At 55.5% G+C, this 27,821-nt stretch overlaps 1 protein-coding gene across 1 annotated transcript in view; it reads left to right on the top strand.

Annotated features, from left to right (window-relative positions):
- The window catches only part of HS3ST4 (heparan sulfate-glucosamine 3-sulfotransferase 4), a 65,458-nt gene that overhangs the window by 17,386 nt on the left and 20,251 nt on the right, over positions 1-27,821 (top strand). The window lies entirely within an intron of this gene.

Raw genomic sequence — 27,821 nt, 5'->3', positions numbered from 1 at the left:
CCACGCCTGGCTTGCGGCAGGGAGAGATTAAAGCGAGCGCTGGCACAGCTGGGGAAATGGCCGTATGGGGTGGGAATGGAGCGGGAACGGAGCGGCCGGGGCATCTCCAGGGCCGTCGGGCAGCCCCGCGGCATGGCCGGGACCGGGAGCGCCGCCCGCCCTGCACCACTGGTGCTCCCCTGCCCGCCGCCCTGCCGGAGCGGCTGCCTGTCGCTGCCATCGCCGCGGTGCGGAGGCGCTCGCGAAGCAAACCGCGCCAGGCCAAGGTCGTGGCTGAGGTCAATAAATAATACATGACAATTAATCTTAGAAACCTGCGACTCGGGGGAGAAAGGCGAGGACACTGCAGATCCTGGGCCGGGCTGTCAGGCGGATGCTTTGGCTCCATGTCAGCCCAGGCAAGTCAATGAAAAATAAGCCTCTGCCAGGATGCTGTGAGTCGGTGGTGAGTCACTCGGCACGGCCGGCACGCTCCCGGTGCCGGCGGGAGCCGGGTGCCGCCGGTGCCCTCCCCAGTGTGCAGGGAGGTGGGTGGCTGTCGCTGCCTGGGCTGGGGGTGCTTGTCCCCGCTCCCCGGCTGGGCGGCTGGGCTGCGGTCCCAGGGTGCCCACCCGTGGGAGCCACGCAGCCTTCACGTGCACCAGCTAGCCGTGAGCCCTCTGTGCCAGGGGGTTTCAGCAATTGTTTGCCTTTTACAATCAATTCCCATTTGAGATGTTTTAAAATGTATAACTGTCTCCTTGAGACTACAGCATTCAGCAGGTGGTAACACTCAAAGCTTTTTTTTAATCTGTAGTAAGGATTTACAAAGGAAACCTTGACTTTTAGATTGATTTTTAAATAAGCATATATTTAGCTGTTAGTGCTTGAAGTACATATTGGATTATATTCTTCTGCAAACAGAATATTCTAATTGATCTTGCTAATAAATAATGAAAGCCAGCCCTACTACATATAATTCAAGGTTACACTGCATTTGTACCAGCAGCACTGGGGAGTTTTTTAATGCTTAAAAGATTATTTCTTTAAAAAAGGGAAAAAACCTGTGCGGGGGGGGAGGAAGACTAAATGCTGAGCTTTTCTCTAGACTTTCCCTTTGTTATTTTGTAAAATGTAATTAGCAAGTGTCACCGTTTGAGACCCTCATATACATATAAAACTAAACTTGAAAACTAAACTTCTTCCCCGCAGCTGCCCTCTCAGGAGTGGCTCCAGGCGAGCGAGCGCGGCTCAGCCCTGGCCTCCTGCGGCGGCAGCCCCGGTGGCTGGCTGGTGGGGTGTGATGGGGCCGGGACCCTCATGCTCACATGCCGTGTCGTTGGGTACAAACAATAACGGCAAGCCTGCAGAAATCATCGGGTGGAGGGCACTGCTCGCTCCTGGAACGTGAGATCGGCTGGAGAATCAATTTTAATGCTCAGCCTCGTATCGATCAGTGCCGTGATGGGTCGCTTGGCTGTGGCATGAGCGGCTTCAAGGAGCCTCCGCTCGGGGACGCGTGCGGGCGCCTGCACGCCCCAGGGACGTGTCGCTGCTGGGGCTGAGGTCTGGCACCGCACCGGGGGCCCGCACAGAGCTTTCTGCTCCGGCCCCCGGGGACCAGCCAGGGCTCTCTGCCGGGGCGTGGGGAGCGGGGCCATCCCCACGCGCTCCCACATCTTGCTGCGGGCCAGGGGCTAGGCAGCTGGTGCTGTGCAAAGCGCACAGCCAGTGCAGTGCAGCCGCCCGCTCCAGTGCACCACGACCCGGGGGGAACTTTCGGGCTGGGTCGTGAGTCAGGTATAGCCACAGCTCTTGACACTGGTGCAGAACAGCCTTTCTTTGTCAGCTTGTGTCCTGCTGCAGACGTGTGCTGGCAAGTCTGGAGACTACCCTTTGTGTTGGCTCACTAGAGCCCAGCAAATGACCAGTGACAGAAAGGCCATGCAGAGCTCGGTAACTCGGGGGAGCTGGGTTATTACGGTTTGCAAATGTTGTGCAGATTCTCAGCTTGTAGAGCAGGCATTAATCACTCAGTGACATTGCAATTACCATACAGGATAGGGCATTTATTTGGCATTTAACTTGTAATTAGGGGAAATAACTATTTCTTCCCCGTGCTAAGAAAGTGCAAACTGCAAATGGCCAGATTTGACCTGGTGAGTTTATGCAGCTCAGCTGCATTGGCTTTGCCACAGGGCAAAGAGCTTTTTTGTCCAGCTAAGGTGAAGTCTGCTATTAAAGCTGACATTCGTAGCAGTCATCCCCACTCTGTACAAAAGCCTCTCACCTGCTGGAGTGACAGCAGTGACCGGAGCAGTGGGGAGGGCATGACGCCTTACAAGTGGTCATTGTGGGGGCAGGTCACCAAGCCCAGTATCCTGCCTTCTGACGGTGACCACAGGTGGGTGCCCAGGGATGCAGGACAGGGCATCCCTGTAGGTATAAGGTATTGCTCCCTAATACGTATGGTATTTCTCCCTAATAATCTCAAATGTCCTCAGCCCAAGGATTAGAACAGCGGCCAGCTAGGCACCCAGTGCAGGGCTGCGTGCAGCTGCATGGCTTTATCCTTTGCTTCCTGCTGGCTGCTGGAGGAAGGGAGAGATCTCCAGGGACAGGGCAGCCGTCCCAGCCTGCCAGCTGGGCAGGGCTGGAGGGATGGTGTGATGCAGGCAGCCACATCCAGTTCTGCCCTCGAGACCAACAAAGCTCTTCATTTCTGAGCAAAATCCTATGTACCATGTGGCTGGGACCTGCCGCTCCACTCCCCGTTGGAGACAGGGCAGCAATCTGTGGCTGCGCACGTTTGCTGCTGACCCTCTTGCTGCCATCCTGCTACCCACTGTGAGAAGCCAGTCTTTTGTAGAGTCAGAAAGAGTGGTGCTCGAGGATGAGCCAGCGCAGGTCTTCCAGGCGAGAGGAGACGTTGCTACCTTCCTTTTCCTGTAGGCAGCTGGCAGCACTCTCCCCACCAGCTGGAGTGACGACATGATCAGCCAGCAAAGGCAGCATAATATTAAAGAGCTGCTGGCACCTCATGGGAAACTCACTTTAAAATATCTTATTTAGGTGCACGTCTGTGAATTTTTCTGCTTCTCTCCCCCTTGCTCTGTACCACAGAGAACACCGCCTGGAGCGCAGGCACCTTGCTGGATGGAGTCCCGCGGCTCTTAGTGGGGAGAGGACAGGGACGCAGAGCCAAGTGCATAGAGCGTCCAGGACCCACGCGCTATCTCCTACCTCTGCAAGGCTGCTTCATGCCCGGCGCACACCGGGTGCTGGGCACAGCCTGATGTGGAGCTGCAGGGCCCCGTGGGCTGCGCGGGGGGCTGCGCCAGGCAGGAGCAGAGGAACGGACACAGCAGGGGAGTCAGGAGGAGAGGACAGACGGGCTCTGCTGGACCCGGGCAGGACAGAGGGCTGCAGCTGGTGGCTGTTTATTAGCAAAACTACTCCTCGTGGTTTTGCCTCATGTTTGTTCTAGGAAGTCATGATGAATATGGATGCGAGTGTATAGGGAGCTGGGATGGTTAATTAGAGTGGAGTCCTGGGAGTGGGAACTCCTGGGCTGTAATCGCACCGTGGGGAGGGAGCCGGTCCTGTGGGTACTGCGAGATCTCCCGGGTCGTGTGTGCTGCCTCTGTGCTGCCACGCCGTGGGACCTAGGGCTGCTGACTTCCCCTCTCCATGGATCTAATTGTACCTGCCTCACAGGCGTGTTGTATGAGTCTGAGTTAATTAACGCTCATAAAGCCACTCTGCATCCTTGGAGAAGAGCTAAGTATCATAGCTGCTGTTATGATTTGCTAGGCAATGCAATTAGTTCAATTTCAGAAAGTTCCCAGACAGCCCGCCCTTTCCCCAGCCACTGCACTGTCCCTGTCTGCACGCTGCCGTGTCCATGCTCACCGAGCACCAGCTCGCACTGTCTACCAGGGAGGAGACAGCAGCACCCTGCGTCTGCTCCCTGTGACCACCTCTCCCCCCGCTGCCCCGTCCCTGGTTCTTGAATCATCCCCAGTTGTCACCCTTTTGTCCCATTAACAGCCTGATGTCATCGTGACCTGTGGCTCTGGTCACAGCAGCCACCAGTGATATCATGAACAGATGAAGAATGAAAGTCATCCCATTTATCCTCAGCTGTTTACCTCGATGTGAGCTCTGGCGATGCCAATCCCTCTTCTCCAGCTGCAGAGGGGTCTGGATGACACCCTTGTACTGCAGCCCGAACTACTGGGAGCCCAGATGAAGGATGTGAATCCAAACTAGCCTCTGTTCCGGTGACAATCTCCTTTTTCCATGCTGCCTTTGGCCAGCAGATATGTGGGACAAACTCTATCTCAGGCTAGCTCCAAGCTCTTTGTAGGGCTGAAATGCTCCTGTGTCCCAAAAACTGGGGAAAATCAGAGTGTGCTGGGCAACAGAGCGAGCCGTCCTTCCTCACAGCTGCTCTGGCATCACCCTGAGTCCAGGAAGAGCTGTAGGGCGTATCACACGTGGATCACAATTTTTGCCAGAAAACCTAAGCTGGGTAAGGGCTGCAAACCAGCCTGTCATCAGGCCGGCTGCACGCCTGCCTCGCCAGAAGGGCCGTCAGGTCAAGGAGCGTTTAAACCAGTCTGTCATGGAGAAGGAGAACAGGGTGTGCACTGCTGGGGAACGAGGCAGCTCATGGCGCTGCTTTGCAGCAGTCCAGCCCAGCCACGTGTGTTTGCAGGATGAGGCGGGTGGGGGGTGTCCAGTCGGGGGGGGGTGTATTTATACATGTATATGTGTATGTATGTGCACGTATGTGTGCGTATGTATATATTTAATAGGTTAGGAACTTGAGGACCATCTGTTCCAGCTATTGGGGAAGTTAAAGCCATTTCTGGCATATGCTGATGCCGTAGGTCATAAATCCCCAAGGGCTCAGTGATTCACTTCCACAGACCGTGGGATTGCTCTGTGCTGGCTCTGCCGCCCGGTGAGCTGCCCGGTGTGCCGCTGGAGCTGCGGTGACCTCCGGGCCTGGCAGCCCTCCCCGGGAGCAGGCCAGGCCAGGCCTGGGGATGGCGGCGGGGAGAGGCAGTGCCCCCCCATGCGCAGCGCCATGGGGCTGTTGCAGACCCCCGGCCCCCTGAGGGAGGGCAGGGCTCAGGCCCTTCCAGTTCAGCCCGAAATAATTCAGTTGCTTGCTTCTCTCCAGGCTGCCCGGGGAAAAATGCCTGGCCTTTCCCTTTGTGCCCCATCTCTTCACAAACCCATCCTTTGTTACCGGCTCTTTTTTCCTCCCAAGACATGAAAACTGAGGCCTGTCATCTTTCCCTCTACCTTTGCAACAGATGAAGATGTCAGGGAGCTTGACTAGCTGTTGAAGAGATCTGCCATTACCTTTTTCCTCCTCCAATTCTTGAAATCATTTCATAGGGATCCAATTTTCTCTTTCGTATTCACTCCTGCAAACACATTTGAAAAACTCTTTGTTAGTTGAAATAGTCTCTGAAATGTGCTGCTGCATTTCTTTTTGCTATTCTAATTAGCCTTTTAACTCAGTGCTGCTTGTATTTATAGCTGGCTAATCCTCCCTCTTCAGTCCTCCTCCATAGCAGAACATTTCCACTGCTTAAAAGCCGTTTGCTCTTTCCTGTTTTCTGTTTCCCAGTTGCTTTGCTATTGCTGTTTAAACGCTCCAGCTCTTGACTGAGCTTCCTGATCAGACGCAGGGTCTCCTTTGCTGCGGCACCTTTCCCCGAGCGAGATTCAGCTCCAGGCTGGCACACGCCTTTGAGCAGCTGCCTCGCTTCTCTCCTTCAAGATTATTTCAAGACCGCCTATTTTAGCTGTTCAGCTCCTACCATCCGCTCCTGCAAAAATGGGCAACCCAGGATGGGCACGAACGCACGCCTGATTCACTTGCCACCTTTCTAGCTGTGCTAACGCAGGCAGGAGCCTCTTGCACGTTTTCGGTAGCCACGGTCTCACGTCCTGCCATTCTCTGCGGCTGCGCAAGCTCCGACCGTCCGGACCAACATCTTGTTCTGAACATCTCGGACTCCTCCGCTCAGAACAGCTTCTGCATCTGTGCAAAGGAAGCAACGTAACCAGATTTGTGTCCCCATCCCTCATCCTAATTAATCACCATAGTTTAAAATACGTTTTTACTTTTTGATGCTTTTATGTACTTAGGAGCTTGGATGAATTGGTTTGCTGTAGTTTTTCAGTAAGCTCTTCAGCTTAGTGCTGGTGAGTGTATTGCAGTTTTCCCAGGGTGGGGGGATGTAAGCATGCACTTATCCCCCCAAAGCCAGCGGGAGAGTACCCCATAAGAACCCTTTTTGCTGTGCGCCTCTAACCCTTGACTTAGGAACAATTCCCCTGCTAATGCTTTAGCTCTGCATTTACGAAGCTTAAGATAACTCGGAGCTCTTCTGGAGCAATGCCAAATTGTAGCATAAAATATCAAAATGTCTTGTACGGTGCAAAGCTTTATCTGTAGGCTGGAGATGTCGGGCTTTCCCTTTATGTGGCCCTCCTGCCAGAGCTTTTCATAGCATGGTTTCAAAGAGCAAATATGCAGGAGATCTGCTGGCTTAGCACAATTCCTAAATGCAGATAAGGCTTACAGCCCTCGCACCAGGTAGGAAGATTCCAGTGACAGTTAAATGTGCTCGATTGTGCAAATCTCTGGCTGTGGCAAGGAGAGATGGGGAGCACAGACAGATGGTCTGGCACGGAAAGCACGCTGGGAGCCTGCTAAAGCACACTTTCTGAAAGGCGTCCGGATTGCCTCGAGTCAGAGTCCTTTAAAGACATGACAGCGAGCGTAACAGGAGTCCCGACTCCCAGTCACACCGCAGGCTGGGTCCCACCATCATAGGTCACGGTTTTCACAAGTCCCTCAGCACATCGTCTTCCTCTGGGGTGGACTCAAACAGTCTCAATGTATGGTAACCACACCAGTATAACTAACTAACACTGCTGAGCTGAAGAGCATCCCCTATGTAGAGAGAAATGCCCTCGGCGGCAGGGAGCAGTGGGCACGATGCAGCATCAGGCGCGACGGGGCGATCAGAGCACGTGGGCTGAGCACTTCTGCACCTAAACTCTGCGCACGGGGTTGTTGGTGTCGGTCATTGGGAGAAAGCTCCTCTGCACTGGAGAGCTGGAGCAATGAGCTCATCTCAGCACACCAGGCTTCAGCGGGGAGAGGAGAGTCGCTGGGGAAGGAGAAGGGCAGGGAAGAGGAGGATGTTTAAATACAAGGCAATGCTGAGTGGAGGGCGAGGAGGTTGTACTTGTCAGGGACTCTGATGAGAAGTAGGGGAAACTGGGACTTTCTTCCTAATACCACATTTTAAAATGTGCATATCTGTTACTAGTGAGTCATTTACTCCACATAAAATATTAGTCCTTGTCAAGATATATCTTTCCTGTGCATAAACTGCATATTTTGATGCCTTGTTTCTTTATTCAATCTCTCTGCTCCCAAAAATTCATCTCCATTTTATCATTTGCTCAATTCTCTTTGTGTTTGCATGGCATTTATGAGATAGCCACAGCATTAATCCTCTGCCTTGGGAATCTCACAAAGCCCCAGCTGAGGAGAGGGGCTCGCAGTGTTGCCAGTCACGGGTCTCCCCGCCGGCAGGATCTAGTACCGATAGATGCAGCACGGAGAAGCAGATGTGGGTGGGTGGCAGCTTCCCAGGGACCCTCAGGTTTGTTCCAGGAGTGGTGCTGAGAGGTTCAAACACAGGCTCCGGCCGGAGGCACAGAGACCAGCTCGCTCCAGCTCACCAGTGCACCGGGGCACGGTGACCTACCATTTGCTTCTCAGCAGCCACGAGCCGAGGACAGAACACCAGAAGAGTCAGCCTGAAAGAAAGCGTAGGTTGTGCCGGCATCTCTCTTGCTGCTACATAGCGGCTGCTTCAAGGACACCTTGGCAGACACCAGTAACGGCCCTGAGTTTCACAGATGTTTGCTAAGGAGAAGTGAAGCGGTTTCCAAAGGAGTCGTAGTGCGAGTGGCCCGGGGAGCCCACCCTGCCCGCTGCCCGTGCTAGGGACCTCTGCAGCTCGTGCTCAGAACGGCCCCCCGTGACTTTGCAGAGTGCAGCCTCTTTAATAATTATCCGGTTCCAGAGGGTAGGAGGGTCCAGAGATCTCAGGGAGGGTTTCAGGATGAAAAATAACTTTATTCCATTTATCACTGGGTCATAGCATAGGAAAAAATTTAAAAATTTAAATTTAAAATTTAAAAAATTTAAAGCAAGAAAGCCTGCTAAGAGCATATTTAGCTACCAGGATTAGCCTTGGCTGCCTCAGTGTTTCAGCTATCACAGGAGTCTTCAACTTCACCTCCCCAGGGTGGATGTGATGCCCCGACCTCCCTCATCCGGCCCCCATCAGATCTGGCGTCTCAGCACCTTGCGTCTGGCTTTGGGGTATCACATGGACCTGGAGGAGATGGGATAAACCTTCCCTGCCTCTCTTCTCTGGGCTCAGGCTGCTCCCAGCCCTTCCCCACCCTCCCCAGATTTGCCTTTCGATCCTTCCCCCAAATTGGCATTCCCTCAGCTGATGTTCCCTGCTCACAGCCTCCTTAAGACTTTGCAGTAAAACTTTACACATCATTTATCATGAGATGTATTAACGGTACAAACAATCTCTTAGCTTCCTTTTATCTCAGCATGCCCACCATGTGGTCTACTCATGACTATTAGCAGCACAGATGACAGACTCGGCAGCGAGAGGATGTTTTCTAATTTGCTTTCTCCACCCCCTTATATTAGGGGGGGTTCTGCCGCCCATCTAATCTGAGAATAGACTGGGAAGAAGTTTGTAGTATGCAAGGGGTTAAAGTTTTGTGTGTCGTTATGCACAGACCAAGAAGATTTCTGTCCGTTTCCCAGTCCAGTCTGTATTTTTTAAGCATCATAAATCTGTCTCCTTGCTGCTAAAGCCAGCAAGAAATCACGCCTCACTGTGTCAGTCTCCAGTCAGTCTCTTGTCCTGATTTAAGCAAAACCATGCAACTGGTTGCTACTGTACGCGAATGCAAAAGTAAATGCCTCATCTGCTATGCTGCTGGTGGTTCTGCAATCATTAATCTAATGAAACCGATAATAACTCTTGGGGATGTGGTTCTGGGTGAAATCTCAACTCAACCAGAGACATGCTGTGCAGCCCGTACATTCAGGGAGTGATTTGTCATCTGCAGGATGGAGGCACCTGCAATGAGCAAGATGACTCCTGGAAAAACTAGATGCTGCTTCTTCGCAGGGAGCAAACTGGGAAATGTTTGCTGAAGGAGCTGTGCGTGCAGCACTGAACCTACGGATCCTGGGCGATCCCTGGGACAGGGACGGTCAAGCATGACATTTGCAAGAGAACCTGAAGAACCTGAAGTCTCACTGTCAAAACTGACCGGGCACCCTGGAGCCGGGGTCGGCACTGAGCCCTGGCCCCCTGTGTGTCAGCACCCTTTCCCAGCCGTGGGAGATGTCCGTACTTCCAGTAGTTTCAGCGTCAGAGGCCGAGGGAAAATGCACGTGCTCATTTTAATTCTTGCTCTCAGTGAAGAATGGAGGAAGAGCAGCCAGTGGAGAGACAGGAGGTTTCTGCTGGCAGGGAAGGGGCTTTCGTTATTTTGCTCACATGGAAAGGTCTGCTTGGTGTGTGGGGACGATGCACCCAGATGCCCATGGTGGCATCTCCCCGCGGCTCAGCCAGAGATGTACTTCCACACCAGGGATACCGGGGGGTGATGGGGGCCAGCAATGGCCCAAGCTGCCGATGCGTAACCCCAAGGACACAGAGCCATAACCAGGAGACTGTGCTCTGTTAAACATGACACCATTTTGTCTTCTTTATGGCTGGAGGCTTTTACAAGAACATGCAGTTTTTGTCTGCACTCCAGCAAGAGGAAGAAGGATGCTTATAATCTGGTGCTGGAGAAATTGGCTGAGGATCAGAGATCTGTGCCAGCCCCCTTTGCTCTCCCAGAATCTGCAGCAGAGATGCCTGGGAGCGTTTCTTAACCGTTCTTTTTGCCACAAAAAAAGCTGCTAAGTCAAAACCTAAACAGTTTGCAAACTAAAGTTGATTTTGATGAACCTTCAGATTTTAAAGTGTTTGGGGGAAAAGTTCCATTGTTGACAGAACACCACCTTTCAGCTGCTCTAGTGAACAGGTTTGAAAATGAGTCAGAATTTGAAGGCTTAATTAATTCAGACCTAGCATGTGAGAAAAACCCCAAACTAATAGGGCTGAAATCTGGGAAGGCTGCATTTCTATAGACCCTAAATAATTCACTGAGAGATCATAACATTTTCCAAGACGTTGATCTTTCATCCATATGGGAAGAGCTTTTTATGTTTCAAAATCTCTTCTGGAGAAGAGAATGATTTCTGGCTGGTCTGTAAGCAGGACTTCCTTCCAGGCAGCCCGAGAGGTGTCCGTACGAACCGGGCAGGCTCTGAGGCAGAGAGGGCAGGAGCTGATTTCAAGCCAGCCAGCCCTTTGTATCCGGAGGTCCTGTGCTCCCCAGCGCATGCGCAGCCAGGAGCCTTGCCTGTGGAGACCTTCCCAGATGGCAGCCGCAGTTGTGGAGAGCATGCTTAACGTACAGAAATTGAGGGTGCCTCGCTTTGCGCTTGTCCTCCCTTCTCTGCTCAGGCTTGTGAAGGGGGCGAGTGATGGGTGCCAGTTTCTGGGAGCTCCCCCCGAGACCTGCCTGGCTGCTGCCGCCCCATTTTAGCTGTTGCCTCCCCAGAGAGCCCTCCTGGGATGATGCTGGTTATCCCGCACGTTTTATGCACTTCCGAGGGGGCAGAGGGAGGAAAGTTTACGGCTGCGTTTATGAGGAGCATGAGATTATCTGCATATGCTGAAAAAATCACAGAGGCTATATAAAGAAGGGAGAGTACCGTCCTTCGGCAAACGGACTGAATTGGTATTAGCCTGCGGTGAAAGAGGACCTTAAATTATTGTTGTCTTTTTTGTATTGCTGTACAGTAGTTTAAAGATAAAAGCCATCTGGGAAGAGTTGAGATAAGTTGTGGGGGGAGCCAGACAAGCTTAGATGCACTGACTGCAATGTGCTGAAGCGAACCTGCTGCCTGTAAGCATTTCTGTTTCACTGCCCTGGGTTCAGGCTGATAAAGCTGAGATACCCCGGGGCAGAGTAGGGTAAATCCCACCCAGGTGCTCCAGCCTCTTCCCCCGTGGTGTGTCCCCTGTCCTAGCATCTGCCTTTGCAAAGCAGCGTTGCCTCTGCAAATCCTGCTGACTGTAGCTGCCTATTGGAAACAGCTGCTTATTAGGCAACGCGGGCTATAAATTCGCTTGCTTTCCTTAGTGTGTATTGTCATTGCACTTTCCCCAAAATAGGAGCTGCGAACCCTGATCAGAGGGCTGCCAGCTCGTCTCCGTCTCCCTGGTGCCTGGGACATCTCCGTCACTGGCACACACCAGGTGAGGTGTTTGCTCCTGGTCTCCCAGAGCTGAGGCGTGTGACTGGGCGTGCGGTGAGCCCCTTCGGGCTGTCCCCAGGCCCAAAGAGGTGGCCGAGATCCTCGGCTGTGAAAGCCCACCCGGCAGAGGAAGGGGGGCTGCGGGGCCCCGTCCCAGCCGGTCGCGGGGGCGCAGTTGAGGGCTTTGCCTGGCCCACAGCTGCCTGCAGCAGGGCTAATGGAGTGAAAAGGCCTCACATCAGCTGGCCCCTGTCTGGTTCTGTAATTTAAACATGGGTTTATTAGAAATAATTAATTTAGCCTGCAGGAGAACAGCGCAGGGAGAGAGCGGCACGGCTGTTTGTGCAGGAGCTGGCATGTGATGGGAAGGGGAGCTGGCAGCACTGCAAGAGGAGGAGCCCGGGAGCGCAGGTCTCACCGGCAGCCCTGCTCCCCAGCTCCCCAGCTCCCAGCTCCCCAGCTCCCCAGCTCCCCTGCTGCTGCCCAGCCAGCCCAGCGGAGCCCACGGCTGAGTCCCGCGGGGATGGTCCAGGAGCATCGGTCCAGCCATGCCACCGCCTGCTCTCCGGCGGGTGCCGGGTGCCTGTCTGGTGTGCGTGGCAGGCGGGCGGCCCCGTGAGGGGCAGCAGGCTCTGCAGACCAGGCACGATGGCACAGCACGGTGCCCGGCACGTTCCTTTCTCCGTGGGCACGTGCAGGGAAGGGTTCGTGTAGCGTGGCCGGCCCCGGTGCCCCCGGTTGCCGTCGTTGCCTGAAGGCCTAGGTAGCATTTTGGACCTTTCCTGGGAGGAGGAGGCTTCTGGCAGTCGCTTCCCAGGCAGTTTTACACCAGTCCAGTGGAGCATTAGCAGACGTGTTTGGCCCCACGAATGCCCCAACAGTTTTACTCTGCAGCACCAGGCGCGATCGCTGCCTGCAGCGAGGGGCGAGCAGTGAAACAACCGGGACGCCGTTAAGAGCAGCCACCCTCCTGGTGCAGCGGAAAGGCAGCCGATGGAACACCAAAGGCTCCTCTGCCGGGGGGCAAACCCCAAATGAAAGTGGTGATGGTTGCAGAGCCCCGGCAGCACTTTGCGGCCAGGGTGATGGGGGCACTAGGAGCGCTAATTGTGCAGAGCACTCATTAAAGCTGGCAACCTTGAGCACTCTTCTTTCAAGACCTTTCCAAGAGGGAGAACCACCCGGGACTAGCCCCAGGGTGAGGCGCTGGGTTGATGGTGGCTATGCTCTGCGCGCGGCTGTGGCACTGCCCTGCGCGGCTGAGGGCTGGTAATCAGTCCTCCTGGCAAGCCGGCAAGCTGCAAGGCATTACTGTAATCTAGTCTGCAGGAGATAAAAGCGCGAACAAGCTTTGCAGAGTCAGACAAGGATAAGCACTGACAAAGTCTGGAATGTTTTTTCAAATGATAATGGCTCTCCTTAATAAAATGCTAAGCGCAGCACTCCAGCAGGGCTGAAAGCGGCAAACAGCAAAGGCTGCATGGCCATCCCAGCCTGGGAGCGCTGCCCAGGCAGGCCAGCCACGGGCCGGCTGATGGCAGCAGCTTGAAGCTGGTCACAGCATTGATCTGGCAACCTGGGGGCTTGCCCCACAGCTCTGCCTCAGCCAGCGCACGCCCTGGCACCCGTCGCCTCCAGCACCTCACCAGGAGCCTGCTCCCACCCTCCCTCTAGCAAGGAGCCAGCCCTCGTGGGTACGGTGCCTGTGGGAAGTCCGAGTGCCCCGCTCTGCAGGTAGCGCAAGGACTTATCCTGCTGCCAGCTGCTAAATGGGAAGTGCCACCGGGGACGTTAGACCTGCACTGGCCTTGCTGGGACTAAGTCACCGCCTTGGAACTAGCAGTGCTGCAACACAAGCTTAAATCAGGCAGAACGGGCGCAGGGCGAGTGAGTCTTTGAGAAACTATATTACTGATTCCCCGATGGCTTCAAAATCTGTCTTTGTGTGGTGCTGCTTTTTGAATTGCTTGCATTCACACAGCAGCTTGAGGGGAGCGATAAGACTCATGAATATGGAAATTCTTCTCAGAGGGTGGAAGGGGGTTTGCTGGGACCTGGGGTGTTTTCCTGAAACGCTCACGTCCTGGCTTTCTTCAAGCGCCACGTGCTGAAGCGATGGGCAGCTCGGGTCTGAAACAGCCCCCGGGGCAAGCGCCCACACAGGCAGCGCCCAGCCCTCCCCGGGTGTGGGGAGCCAACGCAGTGCTGGAGCAGGGACCAAGAAGTGGCTGGGCCAGTTCCTTCTCAAGGGGAGAAGAGCAGGGGCCCAAGGAAGCGCCTGGGGGAGCTCTGGGAGGGTGACGAGGCGCTACCTGTGCCTGTGCTAAAGGCACCCGGTTTTTCAGCAGTCACTGTGGGACTGGGATGCACCAGGCGGTCTGTGGAAACAGGCACGTTTTGTTCAGCACACGTCGTCCCCGCCAGCAGCACAACCCAGCATCATGCTGTTTGCCCAACGCAAATGAAGTGGTTTTCCAGTTTCTTGGCATTGAACACTCCTCTCTCCCTGCTAATCTGTCTGCCAGATTGAAGCTAAACTTCCCCTTGCTCCTCGGAGACATCTGTGTGCCCACAGCCTGCCCGGGAAGCGGGCAGCAGCCAGAGCCTGCGGCTCACGACGGGCGTGCGGGAACCCCGGTGCAGTTGGGGCTCGGTGTGCCCCCGGCTACAGTCCTGTGCCAGCAGGACTTGGTGCGCCCTGGGAACCCCTACCACTGCTGGCCTGGCTTAGGTCCCCTGATGGCCCCCGGGCCCAGTGCCAAGAGCCCCCAGTGCTGTGGGGCTCAGCGTCCCTGTCCCCCGAGCCCCCCAGTGCCGTGGTGCCCCCCAGTCCTGAGCTGCTGGGGACAGTCACCACCATCCAGCACTGTGCTCAGCATGGGTGCTCGTTGCGCTGGGAGGTGCTCCTGGATGCAGCTCCAGACCGCTCTGCATACATCCACTGGTTATTGATAGCTCTAAAAATCTTTAAAGATTAACTTCTGGGAACAAATATAACATCTTTATGGAGCGCCGGGAACAAACTGCTTTAGCATTCGGGTGGCTGCTCTGTTGCACAGAGACATCTGTTTGCAACAGGATGCACAGAGCAAATGATCTGTCAGTGTTCGAGGGGACGCGTCCTACAAGCGGTTGCCTCCCCCGTGATGGCAGGTAAAGGTAACCTTGCCATCCATTGCAGCTGCACCAAGTCGCACTCCAAGACTGTGTTAGCGACACTTGTTACTACACCGAGTTCCTGGCATGTGCTGTAAAATCAGCCGGTGTCTTCTCTGTTTTCGACCTCCAGCATCACGACAGGTAGGGCACAGCCTTCTGGAGGCGTGGAGGGAGCAGCCGGCAGCAGCTGAGTATGTCCCAACCCTTTGGATTAATTTCTTTGCTGCAGCTACAGAGAGCTTTTTTGGTTTCCATGATTGCAGAGCACACCTGGAAACGGGGGGCTCTGGCTCTCCCGTGTCCGGGCACCGCAGCGCAGGACAGCGGAGTCTCCGTGGTTAAAGGAAGGCTGGGAGGAACACTGGGCATGTTTTGTCATCTTGAAAAACGCACAAAGCAAGCGCATGGTGGCGTGTAGCAAGCAGGCTTTGCCCAGCACAGTCAGAGCTGTGCGGGCGACATGAGCAGGGAAGAGGTGGGGTACCATGACCAGTGGGTTTCAACCTCAGCCGAGATCTGTGGGTTCAGCAATGGGGTTCACTGTGTCTACAGGGGTCTCCTAGGAGGAGGTCAGTGCAGGTACAGCAGTGCTCTTGCACTCACTGTAGTGTGCCCAAATTTCTGGAAAAGCTGCTGTAAAAATAGAATTTATGACTTGGGCTAATTTTATTCCCTCACCTTGCAGTTTTTGCTCTTTCAAAGGCTGGCTAGAGCCCAGCATTCCTGCTCGCAGCTGCCATGCAGGAGCGGGTCTCTGATGCAGAGCTGTGGGATGCTCCGAGTAGCTGTCAGGCAGACACAGTTTGCCTGGAAGCAGTCCTGTCCCGCCGCACTTTCTGTGAGCCTCCACTCCCAGGTGAGGCTGCTTGGGAGTAACTCCTCCATAGAATTGCAACTACTGCTGTTTCTGCCCCAAAATATTAACATCTGTGCAAAGAGCAATCCAAACTATGAAACTGTTTTTATTCTGTAGGACCAGCAATTCCTAGGACCCAGTGCGGCCGGTTCCAGTGCCCTCCCAGGCAGCTCCCTGTGCTGCCCCTGCCAGCACTGCTCGCTGCAGCTGCACAGGGGCTGTATCCCCAGGCGAGGGGGCTCCAGTGGGTGCAAGCTCTAGCACTCAGCTACAGACAGCATTTGCCATGGCCAGCCTGGGAGCAGCCAGCCCACCAGAAACCAGCACTGGCAGCGCCTCGCTCCTCTCGGGTTCAGCAAACAGTGGCCGATACACTCTGGGCCGCTCCTGCCCGCCTGGGGAGTCCAGAGGTTGATGGCATGTGCACAAGGACTGCGTGCTGCAAAGAAATAACCTGCTGCAAAGAAATAACCTGCTGCAAAGGAATAACCTGCTGGAAATGAGCAGCAGCAGAATGAGCATGGAGAGACCTCGGTAGCAAATGCTCTCACCAAGGGGGAAGACCTTGGTGAGTACGTTGCTGCCTCGTCAGGCAAGCTGTGAATGAACGTGCCTTTACCCAGAGTAGTGAATCACCATTAGAAATCACTCCGTGATTGATACTAGGAAAAGCAAGTCATATACTTGGTCATCCTGTCCATCTCACAAGCCAGCATTTGTGCATTCCCTCTGGGATATTTGCCAGGGATCTCTGACCTGTATCGTGCCATGGAGTTTCCCCCTTTCCTTGAGATGGCAATTCTCTGATTAACATGGTTTGCTGCCAGAAAACTTTCTCCGATATTCAGTCTGTGTTTTCCTTATGTTAATTTCTTGCCATTACAGCATCCTGATTAATTACTCTGTTTATGCCTCTAGAATATTTGCAGGCTGTTGCCATTGATGCAGGAACACTTTATAGGAGAGAAATGTCTGTAGATCTGTAATTGCTTAATGAAGTGCTGATAGACAGGAATCAAGAATATTCACTGCTATCCTGGGTTTTGTAGGACCAATGAATGTCTTTGTGGTCTGCAAAAGATTTGGCTGTGCCCCAGTTTATGATCACCTCGTCGCCAGACTGGGCTAGCTCAAGCCTTCTGCTCACCATTGTAGTCTCTTCTGCGGCTGGTTGACTTTGCTGCCATTGCTTGGGCAAAGTGATGTCCATAAGGACTCATGCCACAGACTCCTTGTCCCAAGGAACACTGCTTCAAAAGTTCAGTCCAAAAATGTGACAGGGCTTCTGTATGGCTTTACTGACTTGCAAATGAGGGTAAAAAATCACTGGGAAGATGCCTGGCAATGAGTGCATAGGGGTCCAGATTCCTCGGCCCCACTACCCAAGTGTGCATGCATTTTGTCCTTCCTACCTGTCAGCTGAACCTGTCAGCTATGTCTCTGTTTCCCCAGCTCTGGCTGTTGTTTTTGCTCCCTGGCACTCGGCAGTACCTCCTCCGCAGACACGTAATGCTGTGCATCCCCAAGCAGGGGCTGAAATCCAGCCCGCTGTGCGTTTCCCAGATTGTCCCATTTTTCCTTGTGGCATCGCTGAAGGCAAGCTCCCTGCACACCCTGGGCAGCAGACGTGCGATGCTGGCACCTGCCTGCCGTGAGACCGGTGTCGCTTCGTGCTTCTGCCTGGGCATCTCCTTGGCAGAGGGAGCTCACAGGGGCAGGCGCCGGCTCAGCTGATACTTCCACAGCCTCAGAATAAAAAGATGCTCCAAAAGGTCTTCTGACTCCCCGGCAAGGCTCCCCTGCCTTCTCAAGTGAGAAGAAAAGGATCCATTAATGTTTATCTTCACTTCTGTTTATCAAAGAAAAGAAAGCTTTTGTCAAGCATCAAAGCCGGGATTTAGGACACAAAGCAAACTGCTTTGCTGTGGGCTTCTGAGAAACTTGAGGAAGAAAAACAGTTGTTTGAAATTCCCGACTAAACTGGTGAATCGGAAACCCACAGTTTGTGTTTAGCCGAACAGAAGAGGCTCAAGAAATTACCTGTCTGCTGTAACTCTCTCTGAAGTCGGGAGCTCCATCTGGGCCTGAAATCCAGGGGCACCGAGGACGCAGACTCTGCACCGGGCGGGTTTTCGGGGCCACGGGCTGCGGGGGTTCTGCAGCTGGAGCCGGACCCAGCTGTGCCGCAGAGCAGCCCTGCGCTTTGCCAGGGCTGGCAGCAGACGGCCTCCGAAAGCCTCAGAAAGCCCAGAACAGGGTGAAGCAACTGCAAGGAAAATGTAAAATAAACGTGTGGCCTGAAGTCCGGATGTGCAGTTTATTTTAAAACCTAATAACTCCAGATAATTGATAGTGGAGTGCAGTATTTTCAACGCGTTGGATTACGAGCGTCTGTCGCTCACAAGAAGCTGTAACCTTGAGCTATGAGACATTATTGGCAGTATTTAACACAAATCTGTTTTCCATCATTGTCAAATCCCACTTCAATATGCACCACAGGAAGAAAGCCGAATACTAAATTGATTTCTTTAATGGGAAGTGTTCTTCAGGAGATACCAACCTGTGTGGAGATGCATTAATAGGATTACAATGGAACCTTTTATTTTGCTTTATTTTTTATGGAGATTTTTTATGGAGATTTCCTATCCTGACACTTCTGCGATGCGCTGCTTGGCCGCAGATGTTGCGAGGCGAGCCGCCATGAGGAGAACGTCTTCTTCTGGAGATGGAGCTCATGAACTTGGGACTGTTTCTGTGGTGGGTCTGCCAAGCCATCGCTGCAGGGAACAGCCTGGGAAACAGCAGCGTTTGCCAAACACTGAAGAAGAGCTCACCAGGCACTGCTGACCGGGATAAGGCGCTGCATCCCACTGGGACCTGGGAGCACGCAGCGCATCCCTCCCTCTCCTCACCCAGAGCCCGTGAAGCCGCAGGCTGCGGGACAGCCGCCCTTGGGGAGGGCGTGGAGAAGCATCTGTAGAAAAGCAGGAGAGAAACGAGCACAGGCACAAGCAGAACCGGGCGCGGGAGCAGGAGGCTCAGCACAGCCCGCGTCCAGGCCTGACCCAGACCTGCCGTGAGCCCCACCTCGCCAGCGACCGGGGGGATCGTGCTGCTGCCGTGGAGCAGAGCGGGGAGTCACACTGCAGTACTTCTGGTTTTCGCTCTTTTCCCGATTGTTGCAAGTGCTGAAAGCCTGATCTGCCGGGGAACAGCGTGGGTTGGGGCGCGTTGGTGCTGTGCCCGGGGCAGCCCGCGGCCGGGGGCACCGGCATCAGCAGCGCTGGCCGTCGGCCCCGCAGGCAGTGGGGCGGTGAGGCTGGCGGTTAAGTGCCGGGATCATTTGTGCCAGGCAGGGAGGAGGAATGTTTGCCTTCTCTGGGAGTGCAGGAGTACTGTAAGTGATAAGGTAATTACCTTCTTCAGCGTAAGCTAATTGACAGAGAGCTAATTGACTTTTTGAAAGTTGCTGTTTCCCTTCCCTGGGCAGGGCGAAAGCCCCTGGAGCGTCTCTCAGCTGCTCCTGCTGACGTGGCCCGAGCTCCCCCGGGAGCACAGGGCAGATCTGAGGCTTGGCCGGGAGTCCCGAGCCAGGGCGGCTGCAACCCCCCAGCTGCATGGGGGGGTCTGGCAGGCAGGGTGAGGAGCCAGGCAGCTACACCCATGGCACGGCCACGCGCCCTGGAACGGGGGGTTCACGTGGCAATTGCTGACTCAGGCGTAGCTTCAGCGCACAATGGTGCCACATTAAAACGTCTATGTCACAGTCGTGGGCTACTGTAAAGTGGTTTACAAGTCTGGCTGGCAAAGCTGAACCTTTTCTTGTGATATGCTGAGGATTTATGTCTGTAAATAGAGAGGAGATGCGTAGGAGGCGTAACTGCTAACTGGGCTGCGAAGGGCGGATCCTTCGCAGGCTGAAGGTTTGCTCCTCGCAGCGGCTGTGCATCCGCCACAGGTTGTTGCTGCCTAGCAGAGGATCGCTGCGTGGAGCTGAGGCTGTGGAGCTTCCCCGGGGGGCTGCGCTGAAGGACAGTGTTGAGGCAGGGAAGAGCCACCGGCTGCTGGTCACCCCTCCGCCCGGCTGGGGCCAGGAGCAGCAGAGCCCAGGGACCCCCAGCTCCAGCGCAGACCCAGGCTAGCAGGTCGGCCGCTCTCCAGAAAACCATCAGAGCCAGCTGGATTAATCGGGTGCTCAAAAGCAACCCGGTGCACAAAAGGTCCTGCTGCCTGGGGTCTGCAGGGCCACCCCTCGCACCGCCAGCGGGGAAAGCAACGGGAGGCTGCGGCTCCACACCCGCCAGGCCAGCGGCGGGGGGGGGTGCAGGGAGAGGCCCTTCCTGAAGCTGGATACGCTCCTTCGGGGTCACTCTCACTGTGTGCATCTTCTAGCAACTGCCGCTGCTGGGCTGTTTGCTTTCTTGTCAGAGACAGAGACATACAGACATATGCAAACACACAGAGGAACACTTTCCCCCACCGTAAAATGAGGATTCTAAAACTTCAGCCCAATATTGAAACCGTTTACTGCTCCTTTGTAGTGACATGTCTCCCCACGCGTATCTTTTGGAGTCTGACAGTCCGTTTGGCATCCCCAGTCCCCACAGCCATCCCAGGATCCAGGCTCAGTGCCTCAGACCTTGCCTAGCATGCACCGTTTCCCAGACTCAAGATTACTGTTTAACCCCTCAGGAGATGAGATGGAGATAGCAAGCAGAGACACTGTCAGCAGATGAGCACACTGAGCACGGCATTTCTGGTCTTACCGCTAGCTAACAAACAGGAATTTGCAGATTTACAGGAAAACATTGCACGTTCCCAAAGGCGGTACGGTACGCTGTGGAGCTAATCCAGAGGAAGGCATTGAATTCAGAGACATGTCGCCCCAGGTTTGATTACCAAAGAAGGGAAGAATCGCAGCAGAGTTTCGTTCACGTGCCCTGGGGTGCAGTGGTGCAGACCCTCCTTGCCCGCCTTGGCCTCACCTGCCCCCCTGTGCTGATACCTGCCTGCATCCTGCCCGCCCCTGGCAAACACGGAGAGCAAGCAGCCCCCACCCTGCCCTGGCATACCCTTCCAGGCTGTCGAGCGTGACAGTCGGTGATGCTGTTGCCATGACAACTACCCGAATCCGCTTTCGCACTCTTGGAACCCACCTGGGCCTCCCGCTGCCCCGGGGGTGCACGGGGCCGGTGCCGGACCCCCTGCCCGGGGCGGCTGGGACCTCGCCCGCGGGCGCCTGCCTCTGGCTTTGGTCAGCGGGACTCATCCTGCTGGTCCTGCTGGTCAGGCTGCAGCAACGGGGAGCAGGGGATGCCCATCAGGTGCTCCCGCTGCATTCCTGCCAGCTGCCCCACTTCTCCTCCTCCACTGCCGGAGCAGTAACGGGTCCCAGGCAGGTAGAAATAAGCTGCCACTGTGATGGATAAGAAAATCACAGCAGCAGTTAGGGCAGATTATGGCTTTTTGCTTCTCTGACAGGAAGGAGACATCTCTCCATACAAGCCTCAGGTTGCCCGGGGCAGCCACCACCGCCATCCATCACTGCTGGTCCCCAAGCACTCCCCAACTGCAGATGTGTTTGGTCTGAAATGCGTCCACGCGGGGTGAGGCTGCCGAGCGTCCCCACGGTGCCTGGCAGCCGAGCAGGTCGGAGCTGACGGAGACCGCTCTGCCGCGGAGCTCCGTCTCAGGCAGGGAAGTTGTCCCACTGCCTCCAGCAAGCACTGCCTGTCCCTGCGAGCTGCAGAAGGCACAGCAAATACCTGGAGTCTGGAAAAGCCCCAGGTGACTGCAGGAAGAGCCGCTTGGCCCCGGCCCCGCAGGCTGCCGTTCCCTGGGGCACAGGGTGTGCATGGGGCAGGCGGCAGAGAGCCGGGGTCCGGCAGGGCTGCCCGTCGCTGGGTACCGGGGCTGCTCCTGGGACCAAGCGGCTCTGCAGGCAGTCAGCAGCGGGAGCACCATTAGTGCCTGGGGCTTCGGTGGCTTTTGGGAAGGGCGTCCCTGCCCCCCTGGGTCTCTGGTGGCCCCACTGGCCAGCACGTGTGCTCAGACTGGCCGCGGCTCCCCGGTCCTCTCCCTGCTCCCAAGCCCACCACCGGCTAGGATGCAGTGTGAGCGCCTGCCCGCAGGCAGCGGGCAGATTCAACTGCCAAATTCAAACTGAGCATCGCTAGCTGGAGCCAGCAGAGCCGGCTCTTCCTTAGACCAAGGTATTTGTGACCGGTCAGATAACACAGAAACATCTAATGGGATTACCTGCGATGCCCTACGTGTTAAATGTGCAGGCGGCTTTGTCCCGTGCTAAGCGCAGCAATGAAAGGGCAGAGCCGCCAAGAGTCCTCTGTGGCAAAGCCTCTCAGAGGGCAGGGAGTCAAACAGAAATAACGGCCTTTCTAGAAGGGCTGGGACAGTGTTGGGGTTTATTGTTCCTGGCAACGCGAACAAGTTTCCCTGGGAGGCTGGTGCCTTCCCGGCAGAAGCTGTGCGGGGAGAGCAGTGCAGATAAGCGGTGTCAGCAGGGCAGCGCGGAGCCATGCCGGCCCCACCACGCTGGAGACGTCCCTCCCCGCAGCACACCAGGGACATTTGGGTCATTTGGCTACTGGAGAACGCCCTCCTTGCTGGGCAGGAGCACTCTCCAGGGTACACGCCGTGCCACGTTCCCAGCTCAGGGCTCAGGGCACTGCAAACGCCCGGCAGCGCCCCGAGGCCCCATGAACAGGCTGGCTGGGAGCGCATCGCCTGTCAACCAGCATCGATCCAGGCTCTGTCTTATCTGAAACAGCCGCGGCCCCAGCCGAGTGCAAGGAAGACACTCCACTTAACAAGCACAATTAGGGCGGCGCGGCTGTGACACAGTGGCAGGAAAGGAGCTTAGCCATGGTGATTAATTTCCTCGTACCACTGTGTGCCATGGCGGGGCTGCACGTCTGCCTCTGGCACAGGACAGGCTGACCCCAACTCTGCTTTACTGTAACCCCAATTTGCTGGAAACTTTCAGGAAACTTTCAAGTACAGGAGGAGAAACGTTTCCTCTAGGAAAGTTTGTGGGAATGCAGTGCCCACTTTTGGAACCAGACCTGTTGACGTTGTCCCTGGCAGCCGGGAACCAGGGCAGGCACGAGCTCAGGTCAGGGCAGGGTGCCTTGTGATGGCAGCACAAGAGCCACGGTGGAATGCAGTGCGCCGGGACGGCTGCCTCAGGCAGAACAGGACACAGGTGGGCACTCCCACGGCACATCGCGGCACTGCCGGTTGGAATGAAGGCACTCACGGTAGAGAACCCATTTGCTGCCAAGGCCGTGGCCATTTTCCTTCCATGCAGCTTGGGGCTTCTCCAGCTCCTTCCCGGTCGTGCTCCCCCCGGCGTCGCCGGCCCAGCCTCTCCGCAGGCAGCACCGCGCTCGCGCTCCCAGCGCCGGGACCCCCGCTCTTGGCAAGCGCCAGCGCTTTTATTGGCTGTTTGCTAACGGAGCTGGAAATTAACATGATTATTTTACATAGTAATTGGCAGCAAGTGTGGTGAGGAGATCAAAATGCGGAGAAACTAGAAGTGAGGAGGCTTAGCGAAGTGGAGTGTTTGGGGAAGTTAAATGGCGTGTTTAAATGCCTTGAAATGGTGATCTGCAGCCAGGGTCCCCGCGACGCGTGTGACACGTGCTCCCTGTGCTCTCCTGGCTGGGGGGCAGGCGGGGACGGGGCTGGCCGCCGAGCAGCCAGCGCTATTCGGGGGTACCGGCCCGCGCGGCCGCCAGCCCGCTGCCGATGGCAGGCGCCCAGCGCGCCGTTTGGTATCCGCCGCAGACAATGGCGGGCGGAAGCTTTCCCTCCCACGGCGCCATACGGGAAGGCTTCTGTCACCGTGCCACCACGGGGAGAGGAATTTAAATGTGACAAGGCAAGCTCCTCTGAACTGCGTCCAAATACCCACCTAAGAATAGTCTCTCCCTCCAGAAGGGCGGCTGGTTCCAGCCTCTCGGCTCCACGCGCTTGCAGCACCCCCGTTCCTCCTCCTGACTCCTGCAGACCTGCGGCTCGTTACCAGCTGCTGGTGATCGATGTATGCAGGGCCTTGGTGTAATTCAGGAGTCACACAGAGCACGGTTCTTCTCCTTCAACCTAAATCTGCACCCCACCTGCACGAAAGCAGAAGTCCTGGATTTATTCACCGGCTCCTTCCCCTGTTAATAGCAGGCCCTCTGCTCTGCCTGTAATGTCTGGGTGTAGCAGCTTTCATCAGGTGATAAGCCTGCCTCAGTGAAACCAGACTTTGTGTCAAACACACTGTAATATTCTCAAAACACAGCCCCAGCAATACGCATCCTAATGCCAGACATGCAGCTCTCGGGATTAGGCGGCAGAGCCCCCGATGTCCTGTCAGTCAGGATATGGCAAATCCTGTACGTGCAGCACGGGGGGAGCTTCTGTTCAAGCAGCACAGCGGCAGGAGCCTTCCTCCCTGTTTACTTTCCATTGCAGACATTTACCTTTGGACCAATGAGCTGGGAAGGTTTTCTTGCTGATTATAAGCCCAGCATTAGTATGCAGATGAAAATGCAAATCAGCCTAGATGAGACTTCCTGGATGGCAGTGGAAGTCAAGGATTTAATCTAGCCTGATCTTGGACATAGTTTAAGCTCCTCAAAACAAGAACACATAACCTGATGCAAAGATTTCATCTCAATAAACCTCCCTGTCAACAAGCTCCAGGAGCCTTTGTTTGCCTTAGCAATGATGTTCAGGCAGAGGTGAAGTGCTTGGCATCGGTCCCTGCGCCCGAGAGCGTCCCCGCTGCGCTGCCTCAGCAGCACCCAGCCTCTGCCCTGGCATCCCTCCATGCTCCCGGGCTGTGCCGCTTCACCCCCGGCACCCCCAGCCGAACCTGCTCCTCCGAAATGCACCGGCCTGAGCCTTCTGCCAGCTCCCCCAGGCCATCGGTGACTTGGCTGGACCCTCTCCCAGGACTGTGGTCATGAGCAAGCGTGCTTGCTGCTGCCCTTCAGAGACCTTGGGCAGCATCTTCCTCTCTCTTCTGTCCACCTCATGCGGCTCGTGGGAAGCCCCCATTTCATGCTCTCCAGGTCCCTCCCCAGGAACTCGCCCAGCTGCCTGCTGCGGACCAGGACGTTTACCCTGAGCCACGCTGGAGTCCTGACTTGGGCGAATGAACCGCATCCCTCTGAGTTTTTGTATTTCATCACACGAAACTAATTGTCATCTCTGTGCCAGGTTCTGGGATTTCTTCTGCCAAATCCTGCCTGCTTCCCTTCAATATAGAGGCCAAAGCTGCAGAAGAGCCAACCAAGCCCCAAATTTTGATCAGAGCTTGCAGTGGCTCAGATTGCCAGCTACGAGTCTCCAAATTCAAACAGAATTCATGGGCTGCAAAGTCCATGAACTGCCCAGCCTGAGGGCGCTTGGGGCAGATCCCGCAGTGATGCCAAGTCCGGTGGCTGCAGGGGTCAACGCTTCTGCAGGTCCCCTGTGAGAGGTGCAGCTCGCACCCCGCGGCGTGGCAGAGCCGCAGCCAGCAGCGAGGCAGGGAGCGGGTCTCCTCCTCGCTGCCTGCAACTCAAACGGCTCCTTTGCTAGGCTGCGGGGGGGCGATGCTCCCGTCTCTGTCCCAAGGGAACCCTAGGGAAGGCACATGGGGATGCCATGCACCAGCATTCAGGAGTGGCATCTCCTGTGCAGCAGCCTCCAGGCCCTGGGTGCAGTCAGGCTGCTGTTCTCCGGGCAGCAGGAGAAGGGCAGGGTGAGAGGGAAAGGCTCAGGCATGGAGGAGCAGTAGACCAGCCTACTTGATAAGTGAGCACTTAATTAGCCTCTATGTTAAAGGCCCAGTACCCAGGAGCTGTATGTAGGAGCTGTGGGGACAGGAAAACTTTTTCAGCAAGAACAAGCAGAGAGACTGTGGGCTTCCCAGACCTTCCTTCCAGAGCTGGAAAGCCTTCACACCAGCAGCACGAGCCAAGAAATGCTGGCAGCGCCAGGCAGCTGAGCAGAGCCCTCACTGCTCCATCCTTGTGCATAAATTACCTCCAGGCTCTGAGCTAAACAAAGGGCCCTGAAATAATTCTGCATTTTAATAAAGTCAGCGTTCATGCCACTGTCGTCCTTACAGAAAGGGAATTTGCATTTCTTTCTGCCAGCTCACTCTGCACAGCCTGCTGGCACTGGAGATCAGCCGCGCTCGCCTGCACTCCCCACCAAGGACTAAGTTACATTTTGTTGCTTAATCACTGTAACACCAGAAATGCAGGGTAGAGCTGCTCTAACCCCCCAGACTAGAGAGCACACCAATATCTCGAAAGCCCTCCAATGTGCAAATTTGTCTAAAAAGCAGCACTCTCCAGAACACTTCTGCTGGTGACTGCGCGTCTCCCCAGCCTCTCGCCGGCTGCTCTCCCGCACTACCCCTCGCACTACCAGGCTCACGCCTGATTTACCCGGGAGCCAAGGGAGGACGAGCTGGCACTTGCACTTCTGGTTTGTATTTCTGTAAAATCTGGAAAGAAACAAACTGCAGCTTCTCCCTCCCAAGGGAAAGGCATCCCCCAGGGCTTAGAGCCTGTCACTAGCTGTGCCTCCTGCAGACAGCACGCAGTGAGCTACCTAACGGTCCTTCCCCTGCCTGGGACCATCTGCAGCCCCAGGGTGGGCAGGCAGAGCACAGCCGATGCGTTCGTTCTCCTGTGACGGTCCCTTCACTCCTCACATTTCTCTTCTCAGACCCTCGTGCTGGACACACGGGCCATGGGGGGTTTGTCCAGTCTGGAGGCCACTGCCTTTCCCCGTGGGAGGTGAGATCGGGGCTAACGCACAAGCATGTCCTGGGCTGCAGCAGGGCAAGAGGCACCTGCCTGCTCCTGGGGTCACCCCCTCGTTTTGTCACGGTCTGGTGAGGGTCCCCCAGCACACAGAGCTCTGCCCCTCCGGTGCAGGATTGCTACGAGCTGAGCAAAGCTTAGGCTGCCCAAGCGGCAGCAGTCCCCTGAGCATCCCTGCTGCCCGGGCAGGGTGGGTGCGCGGGGCCAGCAGTGTCTCCTCCGGGTCCCTCTCCTGCCTCCCCCCTCCGTCCCGCTCCCCTCCGCTGCCAGGGCCTCCTGCTGCGGGGGAAAGCCGTGATCGTAGCTTTCAGCATGTTCAATTACTGTCAGTTAATCATGATTAATTTACAATTAAGGGCCTCTAAAGGGTAGTGTGTGTGTTAAATAAATATTGATCTTTCATTTGTGGCCACAGATATATTACCCCAGTTAAGGGAAATACGGCAGTGGCAAGAGCTGGGCTGCCTGCGCTCCCAGCCCCGGCGCGGGGAGAGCTACCCCGCGGCGCCTCGAGCTAATGGGATCTGTCAGGAAACCAGGGGCTGCCCGGTGCAGGAGGGTTCGGCTCGGCCTCGTCCCAGCCAGGAGCTCTGGCTGCTCAGGGCTGGAGGAAGGTCGCTTCACCAGGGGTGTTCCGATATTGACTGCAATTGCTCGGTCCTGTTTCCACTTGCAGAAAGAGTGCAAGAGCAGGGGGGAGCTGGGAGCTGGCGGTTTTCCTCTTGCACAGCCCCTAATTGGCCTTGTAAAATAAACTGTCCAGAGCCTGTTACGGTTTCATTAGCAGCCGGACAACTTAACAAACTCGTCACTGAATACACAATGTGTTTTTCAACCCAGTTGAAAAGGCTCTGGAGTCTTTCTGGCTGGCATGGTCACGCCACGGCCTGCACACGCGTGCCACATCGTGTGCCACGGGGAGGGCAGGCACGCTCAGCATCCTCCGCAAAGGCACGGTCAGGAGACATGACCTGACGCCTCTCGGGCTCTCTGGTGGGGTTTGGTGAAGGTGGCTGGGAGGACCCCTGTCTCCGCAAAGATGCTCATTTAGAGGCACCGCGAGGGGATGAGCAGTGCAGACTCGGGGCTTCGGCTTCCCAGTGAGCCCCAGCCCCTGTGTCACTGTCCCTCCTTGGTCTCCCTTGCCCAGCCAAACCACCCTGGTGACCATCTCCAAGCCGTGGCTCCTCTGCTGCCCCGGGCTTCAGCCGTGCCCTGCGGGAGCCCTCGCCCTCGCTCAGCAGAACTGGACGTGTTGCGCAGCTCCTCATTTCAGGCCTTGAGGCACAAGAATTGCCACCGGTCCAGATGACTGTCATTTTCTCGTCCTGTCATGCATGTCTATAAAGTTTTCTTGATGTCAGAGTGTTTCCTGACATCTATCTGACTTTTCTGTCTGTAATGAGCGCACTCTCCAAGACGTATTTTTCTAAAAATCTTTTATCAGTTAGTTGTTAGCTCTCCACGTTTTCCAATTTTATCACTGTTTTTAACTTGCATTTGTAACTGCTTTGTTGGGCTAGCAATGGATATC

Source organism: Gymnogyps californianus, chromosome 15, assembly GCF_018139145.2.
Source record: "Gymnogyps californianus isolate 813 chromosome 15, ASM1813914v2, whole genome shotgun sequence".
Classification (NCBI taxonomy): domain Eukaryota; kingdom Metazoa; phylum Chordata; class Aves; order Accipitriformes; family Cathartidae; genus Gymnogyps; species Gymnogyps californianus.
This window is presented reverse-complemented; position numbering and strand designations above follow the sequence as displayed.